The sequence below is a fragment of the Mesoplodon bidens genome (genome assembly GCF_964165515.1).
Source record: "Mesoplodon bidens genome assembly, contig: HAP1_SCAFFOLD_126, whole genome shotgun sequence".
Classification (NCBI taxonomy): Eukaryota; Metazoa; Chordata; class Mammalia; order Artiodactyla; family Ziphiidae; genus Mesoplodon; species Mesoplodon bidens.
The window spans coordinates 1,447,748-1,474,496 of NW_027671928.1; the positions used below are offsets into that span (position 1 = coordinate 1,447,748).

At 38.1% G+C, this 26,749-nt stretch overlaps 1 protein-coding gene and 1 long non-coding RNA gene across 2 annotated transcripts in view; both read left to right on the forward strand.

Annotated features, from left to right (window-relative positions):
• Window positions 1-26,749, forward strand: part of LOC308610807 (uncharacterized protein) — a gene marked incomplete at its 5' end in the record, with an annotated part of 186,759 nt that overhangs the window by 152,918 nt on the left and 7,092 nt on the right. The gene's annotated exons all lie outside the window — the stretch shown is intronic.
• LOC308610816 lies at window positions 1,284-26,251 on the forward strand. Its single transcript, XR_014014654.1, has 3 exons — window positions 1,284-1,465; window positions 8,480-8,687; window positions 23,200-26,251. It is a non-coding gene; the product is annotated as an uncharacterized lncRNA (long non-coding RNA).

The following is a 26,749-nucleotide window of genomic DNA, read 5'->3' on the forward strand; positions in this document are numbered from 1 at the left end:
CCAGCTTTTAAAAAGCCCGCATTCTAGGGTCAAGAATTCTTACTGAGCCTTGTTGAAACTGTTTGCTACACTACCTCCTAATTTTGGAACTGCTAAACAGAGAGTTGGGAAGGCTTCCTAGAGTAAAAGTACTGCCTTGGCCTTGTGCAATTATACTGTTTAGGTTGCTGGACAAATCCAAGGATAAAACTGGCCTGGACCTAGTGATGGGCAATTCCAAAAGCAAGCTGAATGTGAGAAGTTCACTCACAGAGAACCCTAGTGTCAAAGAGCCTCTCTACTTGGGAATGGCTCAACACTGGGAAAATAAACCCTGGTTCAGCTGTAAAGAGAGCACATCCTTGGCCTTTTTTCCCCCTTAAATCCGGAAACTGATGATCTGGTCAGCTTAGGAGAGGGACAGAGGGAAGGAGGGAGGGAGGAAGATGAAAGAGAGAGAGAGAAACCTGTTAATAGCTGGTGCCAATTTAAAGAGAGAAGGAAAGGGCTTATTATATACGTATATGCTAATATGATTCTTAAAGCCAATTCTGATCAATCCTTCGGGAAAGAAAGAGATGCAGCCATCTGTTAATGTGGCTTCAGCTTCTTTGTTTTCAAATGTTACAGCTGTCACCAGACCAGCCATTCCACTTGGGGCGAGGCCAGGGGGTTAGAGGGGGAACATCTGTCCACTAAGGACACCACTAAACAGCAACCAAATCTTGGGGCGACCCCTCTCTCTTTCCTCGAGTGCTTTCGCTAGCCGGTCCTACTTCCCCACTCCTTTGGGAGTTTCCTGTTTCATTACGTAGGCAAGAGGGCGAGAGGTCCCAGCTTTCCTAATTGTGAGTGGTTTGGCTGGGTGTGTACGTGCGAGTAACTGTGTGTGTGTAAGGGGGGAAGTGGAGCTCGCTACAAGGGGCTTAGAAAAACTAGTCGCCAATTTAAAATATTTTCGGAGTGTTTGAATGATATCTTAAGAGCTAATCCCACTCAAATTCAGCGAAATGAACAATACAGATAAGGAAGATGAAGAGGGTGGAAAACCCACACAGCGGAATGGAGCCGTCCATGCCGCGGGAGTGACAGGGGAGCGCTCAGAGGAAAGGCGCTCTGCAGGGAAAGTCACTCTGGCTCTTCTCTCTCGGTCCACCAGCCGGCGACGCTTCTTCTGTAAAAGCATTCCTAGAAAATAACCCTACAACCGGGAAGGGTAGCGATCGTTGAGCGCAGTTTCCAGGAGCCGGTGCCCGCAGCCGGGAGAGGCCCCTCTCCCCCCGCGGCTGGTGCGGAATGTGGCGATCCGGCCAGGGGCGGGGGATGACTTCCGGCGGCCGGAGCTCAGCGCCGGGAGCAGCTGCTGCAGCTGGCAGGTGGGGTGGGGGCCGGCCGAGTTGACCACACACAGACCCGGCGCGGCGGCACTGCGGCCCCGGGGCAGCCGGCGCCGGGGACATGCGCTGATTCGATCCCTCCGGAGAAGGTAAGCAGCCCGGCTATTATTAGCCTCGGCCACACTGCGCGGTGCTTTCTGCTTGGTTAGTAATGGGGTTTGTAATACAGAGGGAAGAAGGGGAATATCCCTGCCGCCTTCTGCAATGGGAAAAGGAGCAACAACTGAAATTGAAATGTTAATCAGCCAAGTGCTTGAGATTATTGGAGGAGCGGTGTTACTGGGCAAACAAAGAAGGCGGTCAGCCTCTGTAATCTTAAAATAATCAACCATTGCTGTGCTACACTCGCTTAGATATTGAAGAGGATTCCGAATGTAAAATAATTTGAGTTGCACTTTTACGTTGCTACCTTCAACCTTCGCTTGGTTAATTTGTGGTTTGCGAGCAGCAGGTTCTTGTCAGCAGCCTGGAGAAGTAATCGGAAATCTTCCTTCTCCTTTTGCGTTCCTCAGCCTCCTCCCTTTCCAGTTATCAGAATGGGTCTGCACATTTCAACGTCAAACATCCACTTCAATACTGAACCTTTAGAAAGAATCTCAAATTAGAGGAGAAATTTACCTCCTGGAGTTCAGCTTGGGTTGAGCAGCACTTGTCCCCACTTCTCCCTTCATTTACCATCTTCTCTTGTCAATCATTTCATTGATCCCCCCCCCCGGGGATGCTGTGCTCATTAACAAACCAGCTCTTGTTAGCTCCTGTCCACCACCTGTGTTCCGTGACTGATTTTTCAAGGACCCAGAAAGGGCATTGCCTTATACCACGTTTGGACTGTTATCTGTGTCCTTCCCCAAAATGCATGGCATGAAAAATCCTTTAAGCCCAGTACCAATATGGTTTCCGATAACTCCCTTCATTGTAGTCACTGCAGCTACCAGATGGGTTTCAAGGACAGCAGAATCTATTGGGGTGTGAGAAAGAGGGCTCTACCTACATATTTTGTGCATAAGAATAGGTGGAAGTAGAAATGCAAATGTCAGTCTATCCCGTTTTTCTTGAAGGTTTTTTAGTCCAGCTAGGTTGTGAGACACCTAGCTGGGTAGGGTATGGGGCAAGTCCTCCTGCAAAAGCAAGCAGTGTGTTTGTCCTAGGATTCCCCCAATAACCTCAAAAGAGTTTCCAGAGAGACTTTTCCCACAGGCAGTCAGAAAGCCAGGGGAGGTGGCCAAGGTAAACCTCAGGTTATTTGGGCATCCTCAAGTTAGTCTCCCCTTTTAGGGGTTCTGACCTAGGATTTCCCCACAAACGCTTTGCTCCTGAGCTCAAGTACCCATTCTTGTTGCTCACCTAGGGATGTACAATTGAATGATATTCTGTGAAATGGTGAAGATTGCTATGGTGGGGATTGCAAATGTGCCACTTCACCAACAGAGAACAGTTGTAATAAGCCAGACTGTGTGGTGTCTGTGTGCCAATATTCCATTTAAAAAGAGATTTGTTATCTTTAAATCTGAAATTAAAGAGACAGTTTGACTCAAAAGGCCATGGATTTTATTTTAAGAAATTAAAATAGGAGATCAATAAAAAAGAGGGCCAGGGTTTATAGCTAAACTTATTACTTTTTTTTTTTTTTTTTTTTTTTGCGGTACACGGGCCTCTCACTGTTGTGGCCTCTCCCGTTGCGGAGCACAGGCTCCGGACGCGCAGGCTCAGCGGCCATGGCTCACGGGCCCAGTCGCTCCGCTGCATGTGGGATTTCCCCGGACTGGGGGCACGAACCCGTGTCCCCTGCATCGGCAGACGGACTCTCAACCACTGCGCCACCAGGGAAGCCCCTTACCTTCTTTTTTAAATATTGCTTTAGAACAAGATACTGGTTCTGAAAAATCATGTTACTTCTATTATATATCGTTATTGTTTTTCTGATTACAAATTCTCTATTTATAAATACACTTTGGAAAGACTTGAGTTGGTTTCTTTGTCTCTATCTTCAGTATATGAGGCAGAAGGAGTGGAGGCAGGTGGGCAAATCCCACTCCAAATGGCCCACTCAGAGAACTGTTCCCCAGACCATGCGAAGCTCTGGACCGAAATTGTTTTGGCTGGTTGTTATTATTATCTTTAAATGTGGTTTGGATTTGAAATATTAAATTTTCAATATTCTAAAATTTTGACTCAGGCACACCAAGTAAAAGAGAGAACAAAGAACAAGAATAGCAAAACTATTTTCCACCTTTCTTACCTAATTGTAAAATATTTAATTATATGAATAATTATTCTGAATAATAAGTGAAAAACATATTAAAATAATAATTCATTTTTAAGAAAGTAGCCCAAGGTTTATGAAATACAGGTTAGTGCAATTGATCTTAAGTACAGTAAAAATTTCTGTAATTTTAAAAGGTGTTTTTATGTTGAGTATTAGTACATGAAAATATGCTAATGATGGTTAGAAATTGAAATGTCTGTTACTTGGTTTCTGAAGAAACTGAATTCTTTGGCAAGAAATGGGTCAGGATTAGGGGACTGGAGCCGCCAAAGCCGGCATCATACCTGCCAGTGATTTTATAGGTGAGATGAATGCATTAAGTTATGGATTAGGGTTGGAGAAGCCTTCTGGGGAAGAAAGAAAACAAGATAGAAAATAGAATTTGTTATTTTAGTGCAACTAAGATAATTAAATTTAAGTTATTTCTGAGTTTGGACTTTGTTATATTTCAACAATTTCTGAGGAAAGTTTCTAAATTCAAAGCCCTAGGTAGAAATAGTTGTATGATTTCCTATCCGAAACTGATTTATGACTCTATTTCCTTTGTTAAAAACGTTTCCCAGAGAAAGGCAAAATTAATTGCCCGGTGTTAAGGAGGAGGAGTAATACCAAATAGAAGGATGTACGCTATTAGTTGCTAAATGAACTGTGGGAACTTTTTTGTAGATTTGACAAGATAGAATTGAAATCAATCTGTTGCTTTCCAATCACGTAAAAAAAAAAAATTTAGTCTGGTGGGTGGTCGGTGTTATCAGTAATTTAAGACTTGAGTACCGATTTAGGATTCAAAGTTGCCTCTCCTTACAAAAGGCATTTTCTGGTGCTGCATTACTGCCATTAGCTACAATTGAAAGAGACTTATCCTGAGATTTTGAAAAACAGAAAAAGAAATAGTAGAATTAATAAGGCTTTGCCTCCACTGAGAATGGGTAGAAAAAGTGCTATTTTGAAAGTTATCAATGGCCTCTTAATTGCCAGATTTCTGCGCTGTTTCAACCTGCTCTTTATGTCTTTATTTTTAAGTTCTCTTCTAAGTTCTTTTTTAAAAATTTTACTGCTTAGTGTTTTATTCACTAAAATAGCATTTTTAATTGAAGTAGAGTTGATGTGTAATATTATATAAGTTACAGGTGTAAAATATAGTGACTCACAATGTTTAGAGGTTATACTCCATTTATAGTTATTATAAAATATTGGCTATATTTTCTGTGCTATGCAATATATCCTTATAGCTCATTTTATAATAATAGTTTGTACCTCCTAATCTCCTATCCCTATATTGTTCTTTTTTTTAAATTAAATACTTGTGTTCAAAAGTATTATTAATAAGTAATATATAAAGAGATATCTCTTTATCTAGTTTCTCAGTAATCCCCTTAAATTACCTCATGACCAGCCTAGAACAAGTGCTGTTTATTTCTAGTTTGTGCCTCATGATATCACGACTATATGTCTTCATTTGTTCCTTTCACTCACCCTGCTACACGTTGAAACCTTGCTCACAGCATACACTGCCTCTTCCATGAACCCTTCCCCATACCCACCTTCCTTCTCATTTCAGATGTGTTTCTCCCTTGTCTAAATTCCTATGGCACTTTCTATTTTGGTCTATCCTTTAGTTTGAACATGATTTGCTGTTGTAAAATAACCCTAGAGAGCAGAGTCTTTGACTAACAACTTTGTATTACCTGCAACTCATAATACAGTGCCTAGCTATGTATATGCAAAGTAGATGTTCAGCAGTTTGATGTTAGTGAAGAAATTAGCTATTATTTTCCAGGGGTGTATATCCACCTACTCTGATATCCAAGTTAGGCTCTAAATAATGTGTGCAAGTACGTTTTAGTTTAAAATCCCTATATAATAATATAGTGAAAGTACATTCAAACAGTTATATTCAACAAAAGTTATTGTGAGCTTACATGCCCTTAAGTGGATATTGGCTCATCCGTATCAAAAAGCATAGTAAGCATTACAAAAGAAAACTTCAAAGAAGACATTGTACCAGCTTTCAGTATGCTTTCATTCTACTGAAAACAAGTAAGCAGGGGAAGATGTCTTGCATAAGTAAGTACTAGTCTTAAAGCGCTCTGCTAGGTACTTTCATCTATGGTGTATAATTTCATCCTTCAACTATATGCTAATTTTACGCTGAGACTCAGAGATCTTACCTAAATGGCAGAGATTCTTTCCACATTCACATGCTGTTCTTTGAAGTGTTAACGAGTGAAGGAAAACTATAAAACATAATCAGAGTAGTTTAAAATGGTTTTGTGATCAGGCTTTCCAGTGCTTTTTAAACTTTTGGGTCTTAACATCCCCTTTAATAATTCAATAAAGGCTATGCATCCACTCCCCAAGTACATACACAACACACACACACAGAATTTTGCCTGTAATTGCAGGTGTTTGCGGACCTAATACAGCCCTCCTTTGCAAATGCTTTAAGGACATCTACGCTGGGCTCAGTTTTTCTTTTTGCTTGTTCTATGCTTAATATTTATTTTTGCACCTATTAAAATTAAACAAATTGTTATCTGTTATAGTTGAGGTATAAACCTAAGCAGCTTCGTACTTTACAACTTTTCTTTTTGCATTTTTGTATTCTGTCCTTCTCTCTCACACAAACACACACATTTATATAAATGAGATCAAATAATACTTTTCTGTGAAGAGAATGCTTAGAATTTATTCTTAACAATTTTTCTATATATCACACGTCAGTGTTAGCTATAGTCATCATGTTGTACATTATGTCCATAGTATGTATTTATCTTACAATTGGAAGCTTGTACCTTTGACCGTCTTCCTCCAATTTCCCCTCCCCTGACCCTCTGTCTCCTGTAACCACAGGTCTGATCTCTTTTTCTATGATTGTTTTCTTTTTTTTCTAGATTCCACACATAAGTGAGATCATATAGTGTTTGCCTTTCTTTCTCTGACTTATTTAACTTAGCATAAAGCCTTCAAGGTCCATTTCTGTTGTCTCAACTGGTAGCATTTCTTTGTTTTCTTACAGATGAATAATATTTCAGTGTGTGTGTGTGTGTGTATACCTATAATATGTATATACCTATAAATATATAAAACAACCTCTTTACCCATTTGTCCATCAATGGGCACTTAGATTGTTTCCATGTCTTGGCTATTATAAATAATGCTGCTATGAACATGGGGGTGCAGATATCTTTTTGAGTTAGTGTTTTCATTTTCTTTGGATATATTCCTAGAAGTGGAGTTGCTAGATATATGTAGTTCTAGTGTTAATTTTTGAGGATCCTCCATACTGTTTTCCATACTGGCTTTACCAATTTACAATCCCACCAACAGCACAAGAGTTCCCTTTTCTCCACATCCTCATGAGCATTTGTTATCTTTTGATATTTTTGAGGATGACTGTTCTAACAGGTGTGAAGTAATATCTCAATGTGGTTTTTTTTTTTTGTTTTTTTTTTTGCGGTATGCGGGCCTCTCACTGCTGTGGCCTCTCCCGTTGCGGAGCACAGGCTCCGGATGCGCAGGCTCAGCGGCCATGGCTCACGGGCCCAGCCGCTCCGCGGCACGCGGGATCCTCCCAGACCGGGGCACGAACCCGTGTCCCCTGCATCGGCAGGCGGACTCCCAACCACTGCGCCACCAGGGAAGCCCTCAATGTGGTTTTAATGTGCATTTCCCTAATGACTAGTGGTATTGAGCATCTTTTCATGTACCTGTTGGCTTTTCGTGTGTCTTCTCTGGAGGAATGTCTATTCGGGTCCTTTGCTCATTTTTTTAATTGGGTAATTTTTTTTTTTTGCTATTGATTTGTATGAATTTTAAATTTATTTTGGATATTAACCATTATCAGATATATGGTTTACAAATATGTTTTTCCCATTCTATAGGTTGTCTTTTCAATCAGTTTGTTGATTTGTTTTTGTTTTTGTTTTTGTTTGCTGTGCAGAAGCTTTTTAGTTTGATGTAGTTCCATTTGTTTATTTTTTATTTTATCGTTTGTGTTTTCAGTGTCATATCCAAAAAGTCATTACCAAACCCATGTAATGAGCTTTATTCCTATGTTTTCTTCTGGCAGTTGCATAGTTTCAGGTCTTACATTTGAGTCTTTAATCCAATTCAAGTTAGTTTTGTGAGTGGTATAAGATATTGGTCCAATTTCATTCTTTTACATGTGAATATCCAATTATCCCAGGGTTCCCTTGTATGTAACTTCTCTCTTTTCTCTTGCTGGTCTTAAAATTCTTTCTTTGTTTTTGACTTTTGATGATTTAATTGCAATGTGTCTCAGAGTAGCCCTATTTGAGTTCAACCTGTTTGGGCTTGTTTGGGCTTCATGGATATGGATGTCCATTTCTCATCCTAGGTTTGGGAAGGTTTCATCCATTATTGCTTTAAATATACTTTTTTTCCCTTTCTCTCTCTCTTTTCTTTTTCTGGAATTCCCATAACATGAACATTGTTTACTTTATTGTGTCCCATAATTTCCATAGGCTTTCTTCACTCTTTTTATTCTTTTCCTTTTTGTTCCTTTCACTGGGTAATTTCTAAAGTTCTATCCTCCAGTTTGCTGATTCTTTCTTCTGCATGGTCGAATCTACCTTTGAAACTTTCTATTGACTTCTTCAGTTCAGTTATTGTATTTTTAAAATCTAGTGCTCCTGTTTTTTTGATGTTGCTATTTCCTTGTCAAACTTCTTGTCTTGTTCATGCATTGTTTTCCTAATTTCACTTAGCTGTCTGTGCTTTCTTGTAGTTCACTAAACTTCCTTAGGAGTATTATTCTGAATTCTTTGCCAGTTCATAGATATTCTTTTTTTTTTTTTTTTTTTTTTTTTTGCAGTGTGTGGGCCTCTCACTGTTGTGGCCTCTCCCGTTGCGGAGCACAGGCTCCGGACGTGCAGGCTCAGCGGCCATGGCTCATGGGCCCAGCCCGCTCTGCGGCATGTGGGATCCTCCCGGACCAGGGTACGAACCCGCGTCCCCTGCATCGGCAGGCGGACTCTCAACCACTGCGCCACCAGGGAAGCCCAGATCTTCATTTTTTTAAGGTCAGTTATTGGAGTTTTATTACTTTCCTTTGGTGGTGTCATATTTGCCTAATTTTTGTGATCCTTGATTCCTTACATTGGTATCTGCATATGTGAATAATTGGGCTCTTCCTCCAGACTTTACTGGGTATTATATTCAGTAGTAGTAGTACATGGGGCTATGAATTAGTTTCCTGGCAGAGAATCAGAGCTTGTATAGGACCTGGCTCTGGACAGGACCCAGAGCCTGTATAGTTCATTGTTTGGGAACCCAAATCAGGCCAGAGTGTGCACTTAATTCCCTGGTCAGGTGAGGGCACTGGTTTTGCCCTGCAGATGGTGGAGGCTGTGTTGTCTGTTCAAGTGCCACTGTATCTAGGGCTGTTTAATGGGCGTACATCTTCCCATGTTCTCTGGTTAGGTTCCCCAGTTGGACATGCTGAAGGCTGTATTCAGTGATGAGTAGGGCTATGAATTAGATTTCCTGCCTGGGTGCAGCAGGAGAAGCAGCTCTAAAGCCAGTAAAGCTCTTTGTTGTCTTAACTCAAGCTGATCCATACTCCACGTTCTGTGGCTGAACAAGGCCACTGGCTTGGCTTTGCAGACTATCAGCTCTGCCTATACCCTTCTCTAGGTTTGAGCACTGCTGGGCCGCACAGTTTCTAGGAGTTGTCACCAATCCTTCTAGTCAGATGGGCCAGGAAGACACTCTCCACAGCAGATGGGATGGGACTAGTCCCAGTTCCTTTGCCTGGGTGGGATGAGGAGGGGCCGCCCCAGGCTACTCTTAATTTCTCAAACAGGCTCCCCAGTTGGGAGGAGCTGGGAGCTCCTCTCAGCCTTGGATATGAATTAATCTCCGTGCCTGTGCATGGTACCAGATCCCTCCACACTTGATACTGGCTCTGCTTTGTACCAGAGCCAGTGATGAGCTCTGGCTGCCTGCCTCTTGGCTGGAGCACGACTGGGCCAAATAGCTTCCAGGATTTATTGCCAGCCCTTTTGGTCAGATGGCCAGAAGACACTGTCCACAGTGGGTGGGCTGTGACTCTGCTCTTTCCCTGGGTATGGTCAAACCAGGTTCAAGGGCCAGATGCGTATCAGGTGGATCTGTACCCTGAGTTCCCTGGTTGTAGTGCCCCGCCAACCTGGCTCTGTAGATAAGCAAAGATGCCCGTTGTGATCCCTACTTGGGCACTGCAGGTATGAATTCCATCTGTCACAATCCATGTGCTGGCTGTTGCATGCCCCTTCCCCCTTCATCACAGTCCAACTTTTAGTGGTCAAACCCTGCAGATTCCCCTGCAATCCCAGTGGAGCAGATTAGAGCAGTGGCTCCCACAAAGCAACCCCAATGCTAGTGGTGGTGCTTGCTGTCCCCCGGTTCTCTTCTCCTACTGGAGGAACCAGAGGTTCACGGGAGACCTCACCCATGGTGCTCCACTGGCCTGGGGGAGGGGCAGTGTGGTCAACATGTAGCTCCTTCTCTCACCCTTCTAATGCAGTCTGTCTTGGTCTCTGTGGTGCACGGGGGTGCTTCAGCCTCACCTCCATGTTCTAGGATTCTCTCAAATAGTGTCCTGTTTCCAAATAATTGTTAGTTGTTCCTCCTGTGGGGGACGCGGAGCCAGGAATGACCTTGGTGATGTCACCCCACTCTGGGCTTACTTTGACAATATGTGTGTCCTTTATAGCCCAGACATTTCTGGTACTTGAAATGAGGTTCTCCTTTTATTGTTCTCCCTGCTTTAGGACCTAAAATGGGAGCTCTTCCTTAGCACTGGCACAAAGGCTGCTGAGATGACTAGGAAGCAAGTGCCAAGGAGGATAGTGAATCAAAGAACCTTGATTCATGGAAAAGGAATCCCAGAAGGAGCTCTAAACATTACACACTCCAAAGGATTTATTCAGGGTTTTCCAATCAAAATCATTTTTACAAAAAAGAAACAGTTCTCAGACTTCGAGTAGTATACTGCCAAGTATGTGGAAGAACATTGCCAGCAGTTGAGTGGTGTGGTCTGCTTTGAAATATATTCAGTTTTCTTAGGATGGACATATGTCTACTTCAAAGTTACTATTTCTTTCTAGTAATGCTGTCTACAGTAATATATTTGCTTTTGCCAAGTTAAGAAAACAATGACATCCCTCCCAGGTTCTAAAACAATTACCAGCATAAAAATACATTAAAATTTTTTGCTGATACTTAAGGAAACCAGTACTAGCTAGCATTCCTACTGATGCTAGTATTCAAAGAGAGGCGTGACAAAACCATTAATCTGGAAAACACCGGGTTGGAAAGATGGAGAGAAAGAACTCAAGAGGACTACTTAAGCTGTTGCTTTCTTTACATGTCCCCAAATATGATAATAACCATATAAGCTCCTAAAATAAGTGCAATTTTATGCAAACTTCATAGTATGCCTAGTAGGAGGTAAATTTTTACTTTACTTTATAGTATATTTTTATTTTGGTAAAATGTCCCATAATGTAAAATTTACCATTTTAACCATTTTTAAGTGTATCATTTATTGGTATTAAGTACATTCACAATGTTGAGCAACCATTACCATTATCCATTTTAAGACCTTTCTTATTATCCCAAACAGAAACTGTACGCACTAAACAATAACCCCTTATTTCTCCCCTCCCCTTAGCCTCTGGTTAACTCTATTCTATTTTCTGGGTTTATAATTTGCCTATTCTAACTACCTCATATAAGTGGAATCATACAATAGTTGTCCTTTTGTGTCTGGCTTCTTTCACTTAACATAATGTTTTCAAAGTTTATGCATGTTATAGCACGTAGCAGCATTTCATTCCTTTTTAAAGCCATACAATGTATAGTGATTTTTAGTTGCAAGACACTTTTAGTACATTGTGTTTCTATTATATTAATGATATCTAGCATATATCACTACCATATTGCCTTTAGTAGATGCCCAGTAATGTGTACTATGAGTGAGCCATAATTTCATTCAGTCAAAACCCATTGATAAACATGTATTAAGTTCCAAACAGTTTTATGATTTCAAGAAATGTGGTAATGGACATAGAGGTTCATGTCTTTATGTACTGGAGCCTTTACTTTTGGTGGAAGAATTCTTGGAGTGGCATGGAATGGTATTTTGGGGTCAGAGATTATGCAGAAACATTTATAATTTGAATACATACATTGACTATAAAAACCATCAACTTCTTCAACAGATAATATTCCTGTATTTTATGTAACCATTTATGACTATCTTAAAAACGAATGCAAGTAATATAAGGGAATCCACTTAATGTGATTTGAGCAAGGAAACATTCTCACTTTTTTCATTTCTAGTTCATGGAAGAAAATTCCTATACACAAGTATTGAAATATTTCAAGTCTCTGGATCACACATTTCATCATTTCAAAAATATTACAGAGTACATCACGGATGTCAGTCAAGTCTTGTAACAACAGTGTAGAAAACTAGTAACATTTATAGCTAGTTTTTTTTTAAGCTTCAGCAATGGATCAATTCTCTCCAGCCTAATCTGTAATTTTAATTAGATTAATTTTTAAAATAAAGAAGATTCATTTTTAATTTAAAAGTATTTTTAGTTCATATTTATGTACCTGCATTATGGTAAATCTTTTATTTGGTTGTATTTTTTCTTAGTTTCTCTTTAGAGTATCTTTTAAAATTTATTTTTAAACAGAATAATTAAAGCCCAAAGATGAGAATGTCTCATTTAGGCTAAACTAAAGAATGTTGGAATAGCTGAAGTATGAACACAATTGGCACAACTTTTCACTACCCTCCTTAGAAGAAGACTGTTTTGATTTGCATGGTCCAAGAAAGGAGAAACAGATAACTTGCTGGGGATTGCATCCTGCTTTACTTAAATTAGACATTAACAGGCTAAAAGGGCAAGGATGAAGCAACATGTTTCTAACATATTTTTGAAAAGCTACTTAAAGGTGAAGGGTGGCAAGAACACAGACAGACACACCCTAGACATTTCACTACAGTATTTTAAGGTATGCCTTTTCTTTGGTTGATAGGGATGGAGGGACCTATGAATGAACATTTCTCCTATTTACTTTTGTCTTTATTGCTGTCTCATCAAACCCTCATTAAAAAGCAGACATAAAACAAACAAGCATTCTGACTTTTGCCGAATAAGCAACAACAAGCTCACATCTTAAACAATGGACTGCAATGGCTATGAGACTGAGGATCCTTGGTCACTGCAACAGTAGCAGCAACACAACCTGCTTTGTTCCTTCTGTTGTATACTGCAGAATCTGAGTATATATCGAGAAGTCAGTGATACCTTTAGTGCCATTTCTTACACTCCTCTCCATGATCTTTCACACTCAGGTTCTCTGGTCATCTCACTGTAGTGAAAAACCACCAGGATGCTAATACCCTGTATCCATTCACACAACTTAATGCTTCTGACACTTGCAGAAACAATGTTGAATCTGAATTGGTGGTACCCAATAAGAGTCACTAAGAATAATCCGTCAGACTCACCAAATCCAAATTCAGATTTAAAGGCCATCAAATTTTAAAGATAACGAAGATTTTAAGATTTCAATATTTGTCATATATGGTCATATGTAAAAATGTAGAAAAGTAAAATTACATGTATAGGTTTTTAATTATAAGCTATATTCACTGGAGAATTAATGCATTTTTAAAAGAATTCATTCTGAAAAGATTACATTAGCACTTTTTTTAAACCACTACCCTCAAAAATAAATTGTGACAAATCATTGTTCACCCAAGTTTATGTCTCATCTCAAGGAAGTGAGTTGTTCTTGGGGAAATTGCTTTCATCTAATTTGTGCTTTTCTGCAGTGGATCAAGCTGAAATGAAATGGGGCTGACATTCTTAACTATTATTACGCGCCCACATTTACCAGAATTACCTAGTGATCAGTACCGAAGAGTTTTATAATAAATAAATATGTATGTACTGAGAGTCTCCACTGATAAAAGTTAGTTGAGACATGGCTGGTGATCCCGTAGAAGAGATACCTAGCTTATATTTCTTACATCATCTCCCTAGGAGAAAGCAATCCAGGATTGCAAAGCAAGGCATGAGACAGTAGCATTTGGTGTCTTCTATAACTGTTTAGAGTTCTAGGGAGCTCATTGGTATTATATATTATGGTAAGCACTCAAATGTAAACTGTGACTTGAAAATAGTAAAATATCCAGACCGGAAAAATTCCTGCAACTTAAATGGTCAGTTTGGTATTTGGCTTTATTATAGGCATTTGCAAGATATTTATTAAACAACCAAATGAACCAATACCAGTTAATTTTGAAAACTGCCTTCCTAATACAGAAGAATTGGTATTCTACACAAGTTCCTTGTGACTATTTTTGTAGGTGTGGTGGGAATGAATTATGGATGGCACTACCCTTTCTCCTGTTTCTTGTCTGAGGTTTTGGTAAGGTGCAAGTTAGAGGTGATGGACCTTAAAGTTTGAGCAGTTCAAGACACGGAACCAGTAAGTCAGAAAGAGAAAGACAAATACCGTATGCTAACACATATATATGGAATCTAAGGGAAAAAAATGTCATGAAGAACTTAGGGGTAAGGCGGGAATAAAGACACAGACCTACTAGAGAATGGCCTTGAGGATATGGAGAGGGAGAAGGGTAAGCTGTGACAAAGTGAGAGAGTGGCATGGACATATATACCAAACGTAAAATAGATAGCTAGTGGGAAGCAGCCGCATAGCACAGGGAGATCAGCTCAGTGCTTTGTGACCACCTAGAGGGGTGGGATAGGGAGGGTGGGAGGGAGGGAGATGCAAGAGGGAAGAGATATGGGAACATATGTATAACTGATTCATTTTGTTATAAAGCAGAAACTAACACACCATTGTAAAGCAATTGTATTCCAACAAAGATGAAAAAAAAAACAGTGAGTAGAATTCGAATAAGTACTAGTAGATATAAAAATAATAAAAAAGAAATTTTGGCAATAAAATAAATAAGTAAATAAACACACTCAACCAAGCACAGTCCATTTTCCCAGGACAAGAAAACATATGACATTCTTCTTCTTTTTTTTTGTTTTTGTTTTGTTTTGTTTGCAGTACGCGGGCCTTTCACTGTTGTGGCCTCTCCCATTGTGGAGCACAGGCTCCGGACTCGCAGGCCCAGCGGCCATGGCTCACGGACCCAGCCGCTCCGTGGCACGTGGGATCCTCCCGGACCGGGGCACGAACCCATATCCCCTGCATCAGCAGGCGGACCCTCAACCACTGGCGCCACCAGGGAAGCCCCCCATTACTCTTCTTTTTTCAACCACAATGGATTTGAACTTTTAGAAAATTGAAAATGCAAGATACGGATTTTATTTTTTTTAAGTAATTTATTTATTTATTTATTTCTGGTGGTGTTGGTTCTTCGTTGCTGTGCATGGGCTTTGTCTAGTTGTGGGGAGCGGGGGCTACTCTTCATTGCGGCGCGGGCTTCACATTGCGGTGGCTTCTCTTGTTGCAGAGCACGGGCTCTAGGGCACACCGGCTTCAGTAGTTGCGACGCACGGTCTCAGTAGTTGTGGCTTGCGGGCTCTAGAGCACAGGGTCAGTAGTTGTGGCGCATGGGCTTAGTTGCTTTGCGGCATGTGGGATCTTGCCAGACCAGGGTTCGAACCCATGTCTCCTGCATTGGCAGGTAGACTCTTAACCACTGCGCCACCAGGGAAGCCCAAGATACAGATTTTCATAAGAAAATATTAGTCAGCAGTTCTCTTATCTCTGTGTCTTTTTCTATCTCATTGATTGTGAAGAATACACTCATAGAGAAAGCAAAATCTACATCAATTGAAAATTTTTTCCACCTGCATGCATGTTATAGTGGATGTGTAACATCTTCACAGGGCTTGTAAAATCACTATTTCACCACAAAAATTAGATATGACCCTAAAATGATCTGACACTAATTAGTCCATTGAATAAGGGGAGGAGGATTGGCATCTTGGTCATTGTTTAGAAGAAAAAAAAAATCATTAACCTGTTAGGCAAAATACTTGTCTTTAAAATATCCCTTAATAAATATAATAGAAAATGAAATAAAATGGCAGTACAGTGTTATGAAAGGAACGCAATTGGGTTGATCTCAAAGTGAGTATAAAAATCAATGTTTTTTGTTTAGTTTGTTAATAATTTTATTCTTAGAGCTCTCAGGCAGCTAGCTTTTGGTCATTTTTAAGATCAATCAAAAAGTCTAAACATTATTTTTAAGGTATGCAGCTCACAAGGCCCTCCTCCCCTCCTTTCTTTCTTTTAATCTTTTAGTTTATTTTGGGGAGTTTTGGCTACCATTTATGTTCTAATCATGTTTTTCAGGAAGTGAATTTGAACTTTGAACCTCACCTAGTTTGAATCCTACCTCTATTGTTTTCTATCTCTATGACTTAGGGTAAGTTACTTAACCACTGTGAATTGTTTCTGGATATTTAAAACAGGAAAATCACAGGGTTGTTGCGAAGATTAAAGAAGATAACATAAAAGGGAACTTATTGCAGTGTTTGAGACATAGTAAGGGTTAGTAAACATTTCCAGTTTTTATCTTTCTAATTCTCGTGAGCAGTTTACAATGAGATCTCATTACCACAGATTTTCCCTAAAATTATGAACCTTTTCCTACCCCTCTCCATTTTAAAGCAAACCTTGAAATGACTGAACCTCATAGGAAGATGTCTCAATGCAGGTAATCCCAGTAGCAGGAGAGGTTGAAGCTACCACAATGCAAAGTTGTCAGGCTCTGACCTGGCAGTAGCTGTGGGAATTAGTCTTAGCTTCTATTTTTAACTCTGCCAGGAGTTGATTGGATGACCTGGGAAAACTCACGTGGCATCTTATTTTCTTTCTGAATTTCTTTCTGCATCTTATTTTCCTTCTGAATTGTACCATTTGTCTAATCACTCTTTTCACTGACTCATTATCAGAGATGATATCAAGGTTGTTGAATAAGGGTGTTGATTTCAGAAGGAATGTTATAGAAAATGGGAATTGTTCCCTTTCTTAAAAGCAATAGTTGACAATTTTATTTTATTTTTTTCTGATACAGTATTGAAGTTCCTGGGAGAGGGCAACTTTAATTTATAAAGATTTGTTAACATTCACTTCCTCTAACAAAAGCCGTTAAAGGTAATACTACTAATTATCTGCCTTGTACCCCAATCTTTTTTTTTAAATATGTAACTGTTGAAGTTTTTTAATGTTAATCAATATCATTAAGTTGTCCAAAAAGGAAAATTAATCTGTTACTCCATTGTACATCATATACAAAGGAATCTTCTTGGTATATGATATCTTTCTATTTGACTGAATCTCAATGAATTTAGAGAGTACATGTAAGAATTTTAATATTCAGAGTCTTATTCATAAAAGTGCACTACTGAGTAGATTCAATCACTAGCAACACCTTTAAACTGAAATCAAAAATAGAGCCTCAATTAACGTGAAAACTTTAGTACCAGAAACACCTGCCTATAAAAACTGCACTGTTAGTACACAGATGAGCTTTAGTATGATAACAATTTTGTTGGGCTTGAAAAGCACATAATTTTACATTTTTTTCTTATTTGACTTTTTATCATTATGTGGACCATTTAGGTCTAAGGAAAAAAGTACAAAAACTGCCTAAAGCCTTCCATTTAATATGTAAGCCATAGTTGTCCACAAGAGAGAATTTTGTGGTGATCAACAACTCTAGCCAAATCGGCAATAATTTATTTCAGTTGGTAGAGTCTAATCATGTGTACCTAACTATGTTCTTTTAAGTAAAAAGTGTAAAACCTTTTTAGTAGTAAGTTTGTCCTGAATTTCCAAGTCAATATTTTTAATCCCTGTTTGAATACTGAATTCATTAGCTATTCACCAAAGGCTTGAGGCATAGATTTTGGGCATAGTCTGCTTCTAAGAAGAGATGTAGCAAACAGTCTAAATTCCTGTTTGAAATATACATGTGCATACACGTATACACATATATTATACAAAAATTTATAGACAGACATTCCCCGAATTACAATGGTTCGACTTAGCGATTTTTCAACTTTACCATGGTGTGAAAGTGATACTCGTTTAGTAGAAACTATAGTTTGAATTTTTTCATTTTTTCAAAGTCTACTTTGAATTTAGAGTAGAAACTATACTTTTCCCAGACTACTGATATGCAGCATGATGTTCTCTTGTGATGCTGGGCAGCAGCAGCAAGCCACTCCTCCCACTCAGCGACTCGATCACAACTGACACACTTACAACCGTTCTGGTTTTCACCTTCAGTACAGTATTCAATAAAACAAATGAGATATTCAACAGATTATTATAAAATAGGCTTTGTGTTAGATGATTTTGCCCAACTTTAGGCTAATGTGAGTGTTCTGAGCACATTTAAGGTAGACTAGGCTAAACTATGACGGTTGGTAGATTGGGTGTACTATAAGCATTTACAATTTATGATATTTTCAATTGATGATGGGTTTATCAGGATGCAATGCCATAGTAAGTTCAGGAAGATGTGTGTTTTATGTGTATTATATATATTAATTATATTATCCAATTATGTGTATAAATATATATATGCATGTATATATGTCTGCTTTCATGAACATTTGCCTTCTATTTCAAATATTTGATTATATTTTTTATTTTTTTATTTGGTTATATTTAAAATAAAGAGACAAGTTCTTGGAGAAGCATTTGAAGAATCTTTGTTTCCAGAGTCAAGTTTTGCAAAGAAAACTTATTTTTTCCCTAGCTGTTTATTTTTCAATAGTTAAAAAAATATTTTAAAATTTCAAAGTGATTCTTTAATATATGAATACGAATATGTATTTACTTCAGGTGCTATATATGTTATTTATACATATGTGTATTTATATATATTTAAATGTTTTTAAACCTGATCTTACTGGGTTATGTCTACTATCCAATTATGTGAGAATAGTGATATTGTTGCCTTTCAGCTTGGAACATGCTTCTGTTTCATTTGATTATATTTTATCCATTAAGTGCTCTGGCCTTCCATTAGCTCTTTTGCTTTGAGGAATACATTTTATAGTGCATTAGAAATATTCTTCTATTTTTCATGCCATAATTTTCCAGTGTCTCACAAAATCGTAATTTGGAATGTTCTGACTTGAATAGTGTTTCAGAATAGAGACTTGCCCCTTTTGGAATCATCAGATCTGTTGGTTAGGTACAGTATTTCTTATTTTTTCTGTTGGGGAAAGGGAGGAAGGAAACTGCACTATGGAATGTTCCAGTTTTGTTTTTTTTTTCTTACGCTTATACCAAAAAATGCACTCTTCTAGTAAAACTAGAAACATGAGAGTGGCAGTTACATAGTTCCAAATTAGGACAACCTAATATACTGTAATTTTTTCAAGTAAGAGAATAACCCAGGTAGTATACCATTAACTAGATTTTTAAAAATAGCCATTTGTTGATTAATAATTCTCTCCTTTTTCCATTCTTAGTTTCATAACATTTTTACACAAAGGTTTATATTAACAAATGCCATCAGTTGTATTGTTGGTTTCCTCCTGCTTTCTGATTAGTTCTATAATTTAAAAATGCTTAAAGTCCAGACTTCTCAACTAGAAAACATAAGCACAGTAAAAGCAGTGTTTTTAAAATTAATTCTGGAATATATTTCTCTTGATGGTAAAGACATATAAGATTACAGATGTGTATGTTTGGATGCTTTATAAATAAAAGTAATATGATTAATAATAATAATCATGTATTAATTTATACTACCGGAAATTCCCTCTAAATACTTTCTAGGACACAAACATTTATGACATTTCTATATTGTTCTCATTTTATTATTTTAATGAAATATTATACAGGTAGTATTTCATAAAAACATTGCATCAATTGTACAAGTTTAGGAATTTTAATTTGGTATGTAAATATACTAACTTCTGTTGAAATTGCTATAGCTTAGGGTCAAAATTAATTTGAAGGTTATTACTGTTATTATTCTGGTTTTTATTAGCTGCTGTCTCAAGTTAATTATAAAGACAAAAATATCCCTGGCTTCGAGTTTCTGCACTATTAATGACATACCGAGATGTCTCTTGGGTATCAGTAAATGATATATTTTAGAGCATAACTTACTAAATGACTTGCCAGTTGGCAGACCACCTTTGACAATAAAATATATTTGATAGTCTACCTTTGCAAATTCATTGTACCACACAGATGTGATCTTGGTAATTGACATATGACTATTAAGCTTCAATCATTCTCCATAATATTCCTATTACCAATTATTAACAGAATAAAGGGGAGATAACAATTCTATAGTATTTATTCAGATTTTTATTTAAAGTCAAGTATAATCTGTATTTCTATAGTGCTTTTTTAATCTAACACCTCACTTAAGTAGAAGGAAGTGTTCTAGAGGTTTGTTATTAGCTTTTAAATGAAGTAATCTTTATCTTTTATTTAAAAATACTAAAAAAAAGTTTCATGGTCTTTAATTAAATATAAATATTGGAATTGTCTATGAAACTTTTGAAATGGTCAATCACATAAAAACATAGGGATATCCTTTAAAGCAGGGGTCCCCAACCCCCTGGCTGTGTTAGGAACTGGGCCGCACAGCAGGAGGTGGGCGGCGGGCGAGCGAGCGAAGTTTCATCTGCTGCTCCCCATGGCTCGCCATCGCTCCCATTACAGCTTGAACCAACTATCCTCCCCCGCCCACCCTGTTGGTGGAAAAATTGTCTTCCACGAAACCGGTCCCTAGTTCCAAAACAGTTGGGGATCACTGCTTTAAAGCATATGAATTTCTAATATATTTATTTAGGTTATATATGCTGAACTTTTTTTTACATAATAGCTCATAGGTAACCTTCACTATTAAGTATTTTATGATGCTTAGAATCGGAAACAATACAGAAACTAACAAATTAAAATTGTTTTTTGTAAAATGTCAAGTGAGAAGAGAAGAATGTTAAATAATAAATATAGCATATTCACAACTTGGTTTTGAATATCACACACATAGAGAAAAAAGACCCAAAGAAAATTTAAAAATTATTTATCAATGGTTAACTCAAGAAATAAGAGAGTCAGGGTGACCTTTACTTCCTCCCGTTCTCATTCTGTATTTCCAAATTCATTGCAATATATATGTATTACTTTTAGAACCGTTTAAGAAGAAATGTCCCAGTTTGGATAATTTTTTTTTAGCATCTAAACATTGCCGAGTATTGTTAAAATGTTCAGTTTTTATGTAGCTTTCTGGAAGATCTAGCTGGCCATAAAAAACTGAATATATTAGCGGAGGGGGAGTTTTCCCTCATCTTGAAATAATAATGATAAATAATATTTTTAAAGCATTAAATAATTTTCAAAGCACTTTGATGTACATTTTCTCCTCAGACCATCCTAACTCTCTAGAGTTGGTAGAAAAAGGATTATACTCATTTTGCCCAGGGTGGGGGTTGGAGGGTGGGAATTGAAATTCATGAAGTTTAGCAAATTGCCCATTTAAGCCGTACACAGTTATTAAGTGGCAGGGCCAGAATTCTAACCTGTTTCATGCCATGGCCAATCTAGTGCTTTCCTCTATGCTCTAGGAACTGGACATATTTAAGACGTAAGCACAAAAATGGAAATAGGTCTGAATCTTGCTCTAGTTGCAAATTTGCCTATAGACCTCACTGGAGCCTGAACCAGGAAAATCTATTTGAATTTCTTTCTTCAACCCAAAGAAATGGCCATGTTAAATAATTCCTAGGTTTAATTTAAAAAAATCTATACTGTCTGTTTTTTCACCATATTCCAGTTTGTGTATCTTGTGTCTATCAACTTCTCCAAAGAACCATGCTTCCTACCTAAAGGATTGCATTGCTTAATAAAGAAACATTGACAATTCTGATGCTAACCTGAATTAAATAATATACCAATCATTTATGAGATCCGCCTTAGTATTTTTACACTCCTGAAATATCATCTCTATAACCTGCTTTTTAAAATAGTCTGACACCTACCAAGTACTCTTTCACTTCCTACAAGAAATCAAGAAAAAGAAAGCATTTGTGTTTTTAATTTTAGTGAAGGGTTCTTGATTTAAGACGTAGTCATTTAGTGTCATTTGAATTTCAAGTGTGCCTCAAGTACTTGAGGTTCTCTCTGTATGACTTCTCCAGAGTTTCCACATATATATCATCATTAATTTCATCTTTCACTTGGGATTAGCACAAGAAAAGTTTTATTTACTACTATTTCTTAGTTTTCTTCATTTCAAATATTCAGTGCCTTGTCAAAAATAATATATAGTCTTATACTGTTCGTTGATAACAGATAATAACAGATAATAACAAGAAATTGTGATTCTGGTTTTCAGTTAAAAAAACAAAACGAGAAACTAAAGAAATAATTACTATAACAATGTTTTTCTCCATTTAGCTAATCAGATATTCACATCAGTGAGTGTTAGATTTTGAGACTATGAATCCCAATACTAAATGTTTTATATATTCAGAGAAGTGAAAAATAATAATTATTATGCTTCCTCTGTGCTAAATACTATTTTAAAACCAGTTGGAATCCCCCCTCACAACAATCCGAAGAGGTAGGTACTGTTTGCACCTATTTTACAGCCAGACAAACTGAGGCACAGAATGATTAAATTATTCATGGTCACACAGCTAGTAAGGCACAGATACAGTATTTAAAATCAAGTCTGTTTTTGTGAGAGTCCACATTCCCAAGCCCTGTAATGAAAGCGTGTGATCCCTACTCTTTGCTATATACCCATTTCCTTGCTTTGTGGAAAGAAAGGGAGTGAGGGAAGAGGAGGGAAAGGGAGGGAGGGAAAGAGGAAAAGCAGGCGGAATGGAGTGAGGCAGGAGAATTGTCAAAATTCTGCCAGCTTGTTGATACTGTGTGTTATTTCTTATAATAAGGTTGAAATTAAGGACTTGTAGAGATTTACATAGAATAAATAATTTTAAATTTCCTTAAGGGAAGTCTCTGGTAATATTATCAGATGGTGACAGCAAGTGAATTTCTGTTTAATTCTATTCCTAATTAAAATGCTACAGCAGGCTCGTATTTGGAACAAACACAGCTCTGGTAATTCTCATAGTAATAATTCTACATTTTCTTAAATTTGTTATCATTTTTTTCACCCTCAACACTCTCAGCTTATTTAATTTTAGTACCTACTCTTTTTCAAAAGTCCATAAATTTTAGCTAGGCTTAAATCATAGGAAACTTGAAGAAAGTTTAGAGCTTGTAACAGAAGGAAACCACCCCCTTCCCACCCCGAGCCCAGCTCTGTCCATTTCTATCAGAGCTACTCCACCAAGAATGGAGGAATTATTCTAATTGGTCAGATTTAGGACACATTCTATTACATAGGGTGACTGTATTTGTTTAGAGGTACACAGCAACAGTTGCACATTTCTTCTTGTCCGTTGCCTGGTCCTGTGAAAGCAGGTAAGTGGAGTGAAGATCCTCAAAACCTAGACCTCAGTCTCTTGTTTCTGTTCCATTCCGTTCCACCAGGGTGAGCTTAATCCAGCAGAAGAGTGAGCTCTTCTGTGTTTCGCCGGATGGTTCCATGCAGATGAGTCAAGTTCCATTTTGAGCCTGGAAAATCTTGCATGCTCTCTCATCAACTTCTTCCTTTTCTGAGTGTGTCCTCAGAAAATGGTACCATGCCCCCAGTAAGCCTTTACCACAGCTCCGACTCAGGGCTATTAGGAAGTAATTCCAAATCTCAGACATGTTCTGTATTTTAATCAACAGATAATTTGTACTTATAGTTAACATTTTCTCTGGATTATTCACGTGTTCTTATGCAGTTGGAACCTATTTCTGTCTTCACGTGCTTAAAGCTAGGATGAGTATGGATTTTAATCAAGATAATTTAGAAATTTTATGAAGTGTTTCTTATGTGGCAGGCACTGTTCTAGGTACTGGTGATAGAGTGTTAAACAGAGTGGTTACAATCCACACTCTAAGCAAGGGAACTTAACATGAAAATTCCAATAGGAAAGATGTACAGAAATCATACGCAAAAAACAAGAGTCAGTTTAATATGCATGGTTGGCATCTTGGGGATACAGGAAATCTAACACAAGGAGTTTTACAAGACTGATGATATTATAGTCACTTCAGTTGAACTTTGTTTTATTTAAAACAAGCACCTTTTTTTCAAACCAAGTAAAAAAATGGACAGTAATTGTGCAACTTTATAGCTCCTTATTTAGTAAAGAGAGGGTGCTTTGACTTGTGATATGAGGCAATTTCAGTATTTTGATTAACCTTCAGCATTTTAGAAATTAAGCTTTTTCATTGATGGAAATTCTAATATTTGCCCATCAGTTTTTATTTCATGCCTCCGAAATTAGATTAAATTTTCCAATTTTAAGTGGAAAACTGGCATATTATCTGTTGACACTACAGTTCCAAGTTTTATCCTAAGAAAAGGTGGGTGAGAGGAATCCCCAGCTCAAAATCCTATCCAATTTTGAATTCTGAAAGTCTTTTTTTTGATTGATTGGTAGATGTTGGTATCACATTATTTGCAATGACAAAGGACATTGTCAAGTTGTTATTAGCATTCATTGCAGCATCGGCTTCTGAGAATGTAGTAGTTTTTTTGTTTTTTGTGGGTTTTTTTGCGGTACGCGAGCCTCTCACTGTTGTGGCCCCTCCCGTTGCGGAGCACAGGCTCCGGACGCGCAGGCCCAGCGGCCATGGCTCATGGGCCCAACCACTCGGCGGCACGTGGGATCCTCCCGTACCGGGGCACGAACCCGCGTCCCCTGCATCGACAGGCGGACTCTCAACCACTGTGCCACCAGGGAAGCCCTGTAGTAGTGTCTTTTAAACCACGTTTTCTCCTCTTGATCCATGACTCCAACTCTAAAAATATCTTGACTCATTCCTACATCATACATTCAAGAAATAATTACTGATCGCATATACTATTCCACATACCAGGCTGGTCACTAGGGAGTCAAAATGACTAAGGCACAGGCTTGGCTGTCAAGGAGACCCCAATGTAGTGAACCTTTGCTTCTTTCTCTTCAAGTGGCATTGATCCTGTGTAATCAGAAGTCATAGGGAATTAAGTAGCATTCATATTGTAATTAAATGTAGATTGAGCCAGATGATTTTCCAAAATCAGGGTTAATCAGAGATAGGGCAAGAGTGTTCTTTGGGATTTTTCCTTGATGAGCATTGTTAACTATCCTTGAGATGCAATAATAGAAGTCAGTGAGTAATTTATCAATTTGGTTTCCTATGGGAACCAAGATGAAGGACGTTTTCTCCTTTAGTGATTGACTTTCTACAGAGATAGCAAAGGCGCTTCAACTTTCCCAGACAAGCAATCACCAGTAAACAGCAGTGATGGTAGATGTGGGTTATTTACTACCATGGGGTTGAGAATATTAGTGAGCTGCATTTTGACCACTTGTCAAACATTTTGACCTCTTGGAACAGAAAGTGTTATTTAAATATAAAAAGCATTTTCTGATGAATTGCTGTTAGTCATCCCTATGAGGAAATGACCTATTAAGTAATAGATGGGGAATAAGATTGATTTCTGCTAAAGAGTGCTTAAAGTAGCTACATGTTTCAATTTGTGGGGTTTTTTCAACCATTTGTGAGTTACCACAGTAAAAACCCCCTATAAAAAGCTCTCTGAATTTACTTTCCAGCATTCTTTCCTGGGCTTTCTCTCTCTTTCCCCCTCTCCCTCTCTCTCAGATCAGAAGGAGAGCAAGGGGTCTCAAGCTTTAGCGAGAATCAGAAGGCTTGTCAAAACAATGATTTCCGGAGCCTCAGCTGGGAATTTGCATTTCTAACAAGTTTCTAGGAGAAACTTCTGCTGCTGTTAAATATTTGATGAACCACTGCTCAAGTAAAAGGAATGGGAATTTAGGAAGTAGAAAGATGGAGAGCTATGAAAAGCTGAAGTCAGCCTCTGATCTTCTTCACCAAGCTGCCCAAGCTATTGGGAAGATAATCACTACTGCCCCAGGGAAGCGTATTGAAAGTCACACCAATTAGAATGGGCATCATCAGAAAATCTACAAGCAACAAATGCTGGAGAGGGTGTGGAGAAAAGGGAATCCTCTTGCACTGTTGGTGGGAATGTAAATTGATACAACCACTATGGAGAACAATATGGAGGTTCCTTAAAAAACTAAAAATAGAACTACCATAGGACCCAGCAATCCCACTACTGCTGGCACATACCCAGAGAAAACCATAATTCAAAAAGACACATGCACCCCAATGTTCATTGCAGCACTATTTACAATAGCCAGGTCATGGAAGCAACCTAAATGCCCATTGACAGACGAATGGATAAAAAAGCCGTAGTACATATATAAAATGGAATGAACTTGGGTCATTTGTAGAGATGTGGATGGACCTAGAGACTGTCATACAGAGTGAAGTAAGTCAGAAAGAGAAAAACAAATATCGTAAATTAACACATATATGTAGAATCTAGAAAAATGGTACAGATGAACCAGTTTGCAAGGCAGAAATAGAGACATAGATGTAGAGAAAAAACGTATGGACACCACGGGGGGAAAGCGGGGCAAGGATGGTGGCGGTGGGATGAATTGGGGGATTGGGATTGACATGTATACACTAATATGTATAAAATAGATAACTAATAAGAACTTGCTGTATAAATAAATAAATTTAATTTAATTTAAAAAATAATAATTGGCCTTCCTCTGAGTAAGTGATTGGCCGAGGGCATCATGTAGAATACTCTTGACTGTCCTACTCTTAAGCCCAGGTTTGCTGTGAATGAGCCATTTAACTTCTCTTTACCCCAGTCTTTCTCAGATTCAAAATAGTAATGGTAATTTCCCTTCCCTCTTGTTAAAAAACAAGACAAAACAAAAACTATGCAAATCCTGATGGTGCTTTTCCTTTGTGGAAAGTTCTTTGGATTTATCCATCTATTACTCTGATGTAGTAAAGAAGAAATTTAGCAAAATTTCTCTCTGTCCATAAAGATTTTAGGCTTTTAAGCTTAACTCTTTAGCAAAAACTACCAAATGCCTATTCTCCACTGCCTGGG